Source organism: Bubalus kerabau, chromosome 3, assembly GCF_029407905.1.
Source record: "Bubalus kerabau isolate K-KA32 ecotype Philippines breed swamp buffalo chromosome 3, PCC_UOA_SB_1v2, whole genome shotgun sequence".
NCBI classification, from domain to species: Eukaryota; Metazoa; Chordata; class Mammalia; order Artiodactyla; family Bovidae; genus Bubalus; species Bubalus kerabau.
In genome coordinates, this window is record NC_073626.1 from 132,817,010 (window position 1) to 132,827,258 (window position 10,249).

The window sequence follows — 10,249 nt, forward strand, 5'->3', positions numbered from 1 at the left end:
TTTACACATGATAGTATATGTTAATCCTGATTTCTCAATTCACCCCATCCTCCCTACCCCCACTGTGTCCACATATACTTTCCCTACATCTGGATCTCTATTCCTGCCCTGCAAATAGGTTTATCTAACCTGGATTGTTAGGTCCATGAATCAAGGCAAATTGGAAGTGATCAAACAGAAGATGGCAAGAGTGAACATCGACATTTTAGGAATCAGAGAACTAAAATGGACTGGAATGGGTGAATTTAACTAAGATGACCATTATATCTACTACTGTGTGCAGAAATCCCTTAGAAGAAATGGAGTAGCCATCATGGTTAATAAAAGAGAGTCCGAAGAGTCCGAAATGCAGTACTTGGATGCAGTCTCAAAAACAACAGAATGATCTCTGTTTGTTTCCAAGGCAAACCATTCAACAACACAGTAATCCAAGCCTATGCTCCAACCAGTAATGCTGAAGAAGCTGAAGTTGAATGGTTCTATGAAGACCTACAAGACCTTTTAGAACTAACACCCAAAAAAGATGTCCTTTTCATTATAGGGGACTGGAATGCAAAAGTAGGAAGTCAAGAAACACCTGAAGTAACAGGCAAATTTGGCCTTGAAGTACGGAATGAAGCAGGGCAAAGGCTAACAGAGTTTTACCAAGAGAAAACACTGGTCATAGCAAACACCCTCTTCCAGCAACACAAGAGAAGACTCTACACATGGACATCACCAGATGGTCAACACCAAAATCAGATGATTATATTCTTTGCAGCCAAAGATGGAGAAGCTCTATACAGTCAGCAAAACAAAGACCAGGAGCTGACTGTGGCTCAGATCATGAACTCCTTATTGCCAAATTCAGACTTAAATTGAAGAAAGTGGGGAAAACCACTAGACCATTCAGGTATGACCTAAATCAAATCCCTTATGATTATGCAATGGAAGTAAGAAATAGATTTATGGGACTAGATCTGATAGATAGAGTGCCTAATGAACATTGGACAGAAGTTCATGACATCGTGCAGTGGACAGGGATCAAGACCATCCCTATGGAAAAGAAATGCATAAAAGCAAAATGGCTGTCTGAGGAGGCCTTACAAATACCTGTGAAAAGAAGAGAAGGGAAAAGCAAAGGAGAAAAGGAAAGATATAAGCATCTGAATGCAGACTTGCAAAGAATAGCAAGGAGAGATAAGAAAGCCTTCCTCAGCAATCAAAGCAAAGAAACAGAGGAAAACAACAGAATGGGAAAGACTAGAGATCTCTTCAAGAAAATTAGAGATACCAAGGAACATTTCATGCAAATATGGGCTCGATAAAGGACATAAATGGTATGGACCTAATAGAAGCTGAAGATATTAAGAAGAGGTGGCAAGAATACACAAAAGAACTGTAGAAAAAAGAGCTTCAAGACCCAGATAATTCTGATGGTGTGATCACTCGCCTAGAACCAGACATCCTGGAATGTGAAGTCAAGTGGGCCTTAGAAAGCATCACTACAAACAAAGCTAGTGGAGGTGATAGAATTCCAGTGAAGCTATTTCAAATCCTGAAAGATGATGCTGTGAAGGTGCTGCACTCAATATGCCAGAAAATTTGGAAAACTCAGCAGTGGCCACAGGACTGGAAAAGGTCAGTTTTTCATTCCAATCCATGCCAAAAATGCGCAAACTACCGCACAATTGCGCTCATCTCACACACTAGTAAAATAATGCTCAAAATTTACCAAGCCAGGCTTCAGCAATACATGAGCCGTGAACTTCCAGATGTTGAAGCTGGTTTTAGAAAAGGCAGAGGAACCAGAGATCAAATTGCCAACATCCGCTGGATCATTGAAAAGCAAGCAGGCTCCAGAAAAATATCTATTTCTGCTTTATTGACTATGCCAAAGCCTTTGACTGTGTGGATCACAATAAACTGTGGAAAATTCTGAAAGAGATGGGAATACCAGACCACCTGACCTGCCTCTTGAGAAATCTGTATGCAGGTCAGGAAGCAAGAGTTAGAACTGGACATGGAACAACAGACTGGCTCCAAATAGGAAAAGGAGCACGTCAGGGCTGTATATTGTCACCCTGCTTATTTAAATTATATGCAGAGTACCTCATGAGAAACGCTGGACTGGAAGAAACACAAGCTGGAATCAAGATTGCTGGGAGAAATATCAATAACCTCAGATATGCAGATGACACCACCCTTATGGCAGAAAGTGAAGAGGAACTCAAAAGCCTCTTGATAAAAGTGAAAGAGGAGAGTGAAAAAGTTGGCTTAAAGCTCAACATTCAGAAAACTAAGATCATGGCATCCGGTCCCATCACTTCATGGGAAATAGATGGGGATCCAGTTGAAATAGTGTCAGACTTTATCTTTTTGGGCTCCAAAATCACTGCAGATGATGATTGCAGCCATGAAATTAAAAGACGCTTACTCCTTGGAAGGAAAGTTATGACCAACCTAGACAGCATATTAAAAAGCAGAGACATTGCTTTGCCAACAAAGGTCCATCTAGTCAAGGCTATGGTTTTTCCAGTGGTCATGTATGGATGTGTGAGTTGGACTGTGAAGAAAGCTGGGCGCCGAAGAATTGATGCTTTTGAACTGTGGTGTTGGAGAAGACTCTTGAGAGTCCCTTGGCACAGAGATCCAACCAGTCCATCCTAAAGGAGATCAGTCCTGGGTTTTCATTGGAAGGGCTGATGCTAAAGCTGAAACTCCAGTACTTTGGCCACCTCATGTGAAGAGGTGACTCATTGGAAACGACTCTGATGCTGGGAGGGATTGGGGGCAGGAGGAGAAGGGGACGACAGAGGATGAGATGGCTGGATGGCATCACCAACTTGATGGACATGAGTTTGAGTAAACTCTGGGAGTTGGTGATGGACAGGGAGGCCTGGCGTGCTGCAATTCATGGGGTTGCAAAGAGTCAGACATGACTGAGAGACTGAACTTACAATTTTTTTAGATTCCATATATTTGCATTAACATACAATATTTGTTTTTTCTCTTTTGGGCTTATTTCAATCTGTATGACAGACTCTAGGTCTATCCACAACTTTATAAATGACCCAGTATTGTTCCTTTTTATGGCTGAGTAATATTCCATTGTATATTGACTTGGGAGGATTAAAGAGGGGTAAATGTCCTTAAAAAAGCCAGGATCCTAAAGGTAACATTTAACAAAAAGTTACAAAATACAGGGAAATAGGCCAGTAGGACTGCAAGTTTTGGAGCACTGGTGTGAAAGGGTTGGAGAATCAGAAGGGATGTGCAATAAACTCAAGTTAAGGATTTAGAGCAGGGTGGGATGAAGACATTAGGAAGTTTGAACTTTGGGTGATGACTCAGTCAAGCAAGGGCTTCCCGTGTGGCACTTCCCATGTGGTAAAGAACCCATCTGCAAAAGCAGGAGACCTAAGAGATGTGGGTTTTATTCCTGGGTCAGGAAGATCCCCTGGAGGAGGGTATGGCAACCCACTTGCCTGAAGAATCCTATGTGCAGAGGGGCCTGGAGGGCTATAGTCCATGGGGTTACAAAGAGTAGGACAGGACTTAAGCAACTTAGCATGCAAGCAAGCAGGAATTCACAGTGTATCCACCTGGAGATTCCTTTGGGACAAGGTGGGTAACCATTCCAATTTAGAGTTTCATCTGGAATTGCTTGGGGGCTGGGGAGACTCATGACCAGTCCTTCAAAGGGATAACAGAATTGAAAGCTCCCTTCCTTCCTGGACACACACCCCTTAAATCATGTAGAGTTTAGCCTGGGATAACAAGCTAAGTTACACCTCCTTGGTATCTCTGTGCATTTTACTGAAACAAATTCAGAGACTCAAGCTAGTTGCTGCTAAGTTTCATCTTGCTAAATCAAGCCCATTTTCTCAGCCAGCTGAACGTGGGGGGTTTTTTTGTTGTTGTTGTTTTGATATTTTAGGTTTTCCAAAGTGTTCTTCAAAAATTTAAAAAAAAAAAAAAAAAAAAAACACAACCAAACCATGATTCGAATTCTACTGCAGAGGGCTTTTGTTTTAAAAGCAACCCTCTTCCACCACATACTCCGCTACCCATAAGCGGGCTCTCCAAAGACTCTTCTACCATCACTAATAGGAGGTCTCCAGTGGGTTAATTCATTTTTCTAGATAATATGTTAATACTAATTATCTTAGTTTTTGAGTTGTCAACTTCAGACTTTTCATGGCAATTACTCTTCATTTACCCCATCCCAGATCCATTCTCCTACTACTCATGCCCAGGGGAAGGACACTGCTGCTAAGGACTGATCAGTGGAGGTTGCATTTAGGTTCAGCCAAAGAAAGCCCTCACATGAGGCAGGTGGAGTGAGACCAGACCTTTAACCCAGTCCACCCTCAAAATTCTCTGTAAGTCCATGTGTTTCATCATTGTCACTCCAGGGTCCTGAGAACAATGGCAGGTTAGCACTCTGGCACCACCCCCACTTCCTTTCCCCCTTTTCTCCAAAAATCAAATAGTTGCATCATTATGTTTGGTCTTCTCTTGGTTGGTTATTTTTGCAACTTTTAATGAGATATGTAGGGAGCACATCTGCCATCAAATGCCATCCACACCTCTACGCTCTCTCTGTCAATCAAGAATAAAAGCATCCTTCCCCTCCATCTCCATCACTGATGGACCTGGACTTGCAAAATGTTATAAAAAATTGCGGTCTGTACCCTGACCCCAACTGTCTTCCATGATGTTTGTTTGTTTTTTCCACTACAGGTTTATTTTGAATCTGAATACCAATTAACAGTGCCTGTGTGTGGTAGCCACAGAATGATTTCCACTGAAGAGCCTGGTGGTGTGGGACGTTTGTATCTCCTGTTCTTGGGGTCTGACATCTTTTTGCCAGCATTTCCCAAAAGAGAATCTCCCCATACTAGTGGCAAAATGAGTGATCTTTTCTCACTGTCCACAAATAGCCCCAAGTGATGCCATATTTTAGTTGGCTTCATATTTGGGCCATGACTTATTTGTGAAGAGTTTTGTTTGTTTTCCTGGGGTTATAGCCAACAATGTTTTTTAACATGTGGAGAAGCTATGTATGCACTCTCACCATATTCTCAGGTGTATCCAGACAATCAGGCATCTTGTCATCTATAGAATCACCCCTTCTGAGGTTCACCAACCCCCAGAAGGAAAGAAACACCCCTGAACTTCCCTGCCCTCCAGCCACACCAACTGTTGCCTGGATCCCAGGGCTCCTCTGCATTGGCATCCCCCCTTGTTCCGGCAAATTTTATCCTCCAAGAGCTTTCTTCCGTGTTTTAAGAGCTAAATGTCTTGAGTCTGTGTGTATCCATAGATATGTTTATTCTTCTCTCACAGTCCAATTGCTCTTTCAGTCAGTAGCAGGATGAAAGGTTCAAAGGCATCTCCACCCCCTGAACTTGGAAAGCACTGCCTTATAGTCTTCTAGCGTCCTGTACTAGTGATGTGAGTTCTGATGCCAATCTGATTTTATTCTTCCATAGAATGTGCCCCTGCTGCCCAGCCTCCACCCACTGGTCTCTGAAAGCTGTTAAAAATTCCTCTTCAGCATTGTTGCTCTGAAGCTATATAACAGAGATATATACATTTTTAAAATTCATCCCTTCCAGTCTGAAGACCCACATTCTTGATTGAGCTCCAAACTATTTCCTCCTCCCTTCTTTGTGTCCTTGTAATTTACATGTATTTTCCCCACTTCCATCTTCTCTGTTCTCTCTTCTAGAAATTAATTCTAGTTGGACCTCTTTGGTCACCTCTCATCTTTTTTTCTTTTGTTTTGCCCCAAGTATAGATTTAACTTTCTTTAACTTTAGTTTTAACTTTCAACTCTTTCATTGAATTTTTCACTTCAGCCAGCATATTGTTAATTTCCAAGAATTCTTTCTGGTTATTTGCTTTTCCTTTTTCATAGCACATTATTCTTACTTTATAGTTTTAATATTTTCCCAAATCTTTGAGCATATTACAATTCTGCTTTTTTTTTCCTTCACTTTAAGTTACTTTCTTATTTTTTTCTGTTTCTTTAACTGACATTAGTTTCTGTCTTTTCTTTTTTTTTCTTTTCGACTTGGCCTTTTTCTCCCATGTTCTGGTTCTTGTATGTGACTTGGTTGTCATATACTGTTGTCTATCAACATTTAAAAACGAAAGACCAGGCTGACTATTCTAAAGGGTTGTTAAGAACTTCCTCTTTTATTGTCTGAATCCATCTGTTTCCTAATCAGCCTTTCTTTGGGAGGAAAAATCTGACTGGAAGATCCATGTTTCTGAATTACACCATCTCTGCTTTAGAGTATGTGGAAGAGGAATTTTCTGACAGGCTCTGTGCCCCCAAATCCCAGAAAGAGGAGAGTTTTGCTGAAAAAAGCTCCTTCCCACACTAGCAGCCTTACAAGTTTTCTTAATTTTCCTAAGTACATCCATTTGTTTTTGTCTGGGGGTAGGGGGGTGGGGGGCTGGCTTTTTGTTCCCAAAAGATGGGAGAGGGGAGTTTCCTCCACCCCAAATCTTCAACACATCTCCTTGCCATCACCCCCACTTCTAACTCCCACCGTCCAACTGCTGACACTGAGCCTAAACCTCTTTGTCTCCGAAAGACTTAGTCAACTCTCCCCACCCCACGCATTCCCCATGGCTAACCCACCGGCCTCCCCCAGAGCTGGAGCCTTTGTTTCCCTATTTCCTCTAACTCAGCATGCTTCACACCCTATCCATTTTCCCACAGTTATTGAAATCTCTTACGTGCTGAAGGATCCCCTTAAAGCATCTTCCCTTTGGAAGTTAATTTTTTTTATTTTTATTGAAGTGCAGTTGGTTTATAATGTATTCATTTCTAGTGTACAGAAAAGAGATTGAGTTATATGTGTGTGTGTGTGTGTGTGTGTGTGTGTATTCAGTTGTGCGTGACTCTTTGTAACCCCATGGACTGTAACCCATCGTGTTCCTCTGATCATGGGATTTCCCAGGCAAAAATACTGGAGTGGGCTGCCATTTCCTTCTCCAGGGGATATTCCTGATCCAGGGATTGAACCTCTGTCTCCTGCTGTGGCAGGTGGATGCTTTACCACTGAGCCACCAGGGAAGCCATATAATATACATTCTTTTCATATTCTTTTCCATTAAGATTATATGTATATATATATTTGTATATACATTATTTTCATATTATTTTCCATTAAGATTTTCCATTATGTATATATATATGTATATACATATGTGTGTGTGTATATATATATATATATACACACATATGCATGCATGCTAAATCTCTTCAGTCATATCCGACTCTTTGTGTCCCTATGGATTGTAGCCTGCCAGACTTGCCAAGCGCCTCTGTCCATGGGATTCTCCAGGCAAGAATACTTGAGTGGGTTGCCATGCCCTCCTCTAGGGGATCTTCCCAACCCAGGGATCAAACCTGTGTCACTTGCAGTTCCTGAGTTGCAGGCAGATTCTTTACCACTGAGCCATCAGGGGAAGCCCTATGTATATACATACATTATTTTCATGTTCTTTTCCATTAAGATTTACTACAGGATACTGAATATAGTTCCATATGCTATATAATAGGACCTTGTTATTTATTCATTCTATTTATAATAGTTTGTTGTTACTGTTGTTCAGTCGCTAAGTCATGTCTGACTTTTTGCAAAATGGAAACTAATTTCTTTTATTGTTCCTTTCATATAATTGTAATGGGCTATCAAAAGTGAGAGAGTATGAAATACACCAATTTTATTGTGTAGAGCCATCCCCCTGCAGAAACTTATAAAGGAAAGAAATAAATAGTCACTCACATCCACATGGCCTTGCCATGACCATTATCATCTGGAGGTGGACCAATTATATCTGGTGGAGATCATGACACACATTTATGTCTGTGTGTGTTTATTTCACATGATATTTTAAACTTTTTCTACAGTGCTGTGAAGCCTGTACCTTATCATCTTAATGAATGTGTGAGGTTCCAAGGGGGTCCTGCAACAGCTCCCTAGAAGCACACCAGATGGAGGCATCATTAACCCCACTTAGCCCATGAGAAAACCTTGGAGGCAAAGACACTTGGCAAAGTGGCAAGTGGTGACCCACGAATGAGAAGTCATTATCACCACATTCCCAATCCTGGTACTTCCTTGCTAGTGACATTGCTCTGGCATGAAATAAGTGGGGCTCACAGCAAATAGAATCACCACTCTGTCTTGCCAGTCACAGACTCCATGCCCAGAATTCCTCCCTCATCTTGGGCCCAAGACAGTAAAAGAGGAGGAAGCTGACTCTTCCTTTGTTGGGCCAAGAGTTCAGCTGGGAGCAGCTGGAGAAGCCATTTTTTAGTTCAGTTATATCCAGACTTCCCTGGTAGGGAAGTATATATATAGACTTCCCTGGTGGCTCAGACGGTAAAGCGTCTGTCTACAATGCAGGAGACCCAGGTTCGATCCCTGGGTTGGGAAGATCCCCTGGAGAAGGAAATGGCAATCCACTCCAGGACTATTGCTTGGAAAATCCCATGGACAGAGGAGCCTGGTAGGCTACAGTCCATGGGGTCGCAAAGAGTTGGACACAACTGAGCAACTTCACTAAGACTTCACTAAGATATCCAGACTTAAATCCAGAGGAAAGGGCTGTAACCCAAAAAGGGCTCCCTGGAACTTTGTAATTCACTAAATGCTGGTAAATTCTAGTTCCCTGTGTTCTGAGGGGACCCAGTGGAAATTCGTCCAGCAACTTTTTGCCTCTTGCCTCAGGTATGAATAACCCTATCAAGCTGAGCGGGAAACCAGTGAATCACCAAGGAACACAGGCTGAGAGGGAAGGGTCCTAAGGAGAGTGAACTGACAGCCCTTCCCCCACAGCAGAGCCTGCACTGAATAGTTGTGTGAACCTCAGCAGTTACTTCACCTCTCTGGTGCCCAGTTTCCCCTCTTGTAAAATGAAGAAGATGGAAAGGAAAAACAAACAAAAATAAAGCATCTCCTGCCTTGTAAGGACACTGTGACATTCGCAATAATCACATATGAGAGTCCTCAAAGTAGCATCAGGTCTGGCACATTCTATGTCTTCAGGAAATTGTCTACATCTACATAATCCTATGCCTTCCGGGGACGTGTTTCCCTGAAAATTCACACGTTCCCCACTGTGTGGGAACCACCCAGGCTGAGCTCCAGGCTGTGCCCTTTACCCAGGCTCTTCTAAGATTCAAGCCAGCTCCACCCCCACATTTCTCCGTGCACTTCCTGTTTGTTTGGTTTCTTTGTTTGGTTGGTTTTGTGTTTGTTTATTTATTTTGCTTCTGTTTGGTTTTTGTTTGTTTGTTTTTCTTCCCAGCATGAAGCTTCCTGGCTCATTTCAATCCTAGCTCCTAATAGATTAACATTAGAGCTGTACCCCACTGCATGAGATTTTTGCCTATGGTAGCCTCAAACTATCTCAGACTACCTGGTGTTTCTGCTGGGTTTCTATGCAGTCCATTTCCCCTAGGTTCAGTTTACAAACTGTCGGAGACAGACCATTATGGGTGCTTCAAGATCTGCCCTTGGATGAGGTGCCCTGTAAGTCAGGGACATGGACTGTGGTTCGAGGTCTCACAGTCTCACTGACTTTGAACTTGGGGTACCCTCCTCTGCCTGGCAAGCTGAGAGCCAGCCTTCAGCAAAGTCTACATCAAAGTGGGCTAGCAGCTCAGCATCAGCAACCAACATCAGGTTCCCTCCCCCTCAGACTTCATACCTCCTCACCAAAACTCCTCCTTGGAAAGACCTGTGTGCTACTGGAGAAGGAGTGGGTTTACTGGGGAAGTGTGTGTGGTGGGGGGTGTACTGCCCTAGGTCTGTCTGTGCCTCTCTGTGCACTGCCTTTTCTACCCTGCCCTCCACGCTCCTCAATACTCACAATTTGTGGCAACATTACTGAATCAAATCCCTTCTCTCCACTACTCTTAAAATATACAGAGCCACAGTCTGCTTTCCTGATAAGTTGCCAACTTACCCATCAGCTAAGTCAAACTATTTCAATGCCGATGAGGAAGAACCAGAAAAAAAACCCAGGAAGACAATATTTGCTATATACATGAAAAAGTAATGCTGCCTTTTGTGTGTTAAGAGTTCAGATAATTAATAAGAAAAACATTAGCTCCCTCTCTGAATTTGGAAATAGCATGAAAAATATACTCACCTAAAAGAACACATAATTTGTAGATGTGCCTATGACAGCACATTCAACCTCACAAGTCATCAAGAAAATGCAAACACAGATAAAT

General features: G+C 42.3%; 1 non-coding gene across 1 annotated transcript; it reads left to right on the forward strand.

The window, feature by feature from the left end:
* Positions 1-8,372: 8,372 nt before the first annotated feature.
* Positions 8,373-8,444, forward strand: TRNAC-ACA (transfer RNA cysteine (anticodon ACA)). The gene has a single exon. It is a non-coding gene; the product is annotated as a tRNA-Cys (tRNA).
* Positions 8,445-10,249: the final 1,805 nt, after the last annotated feature.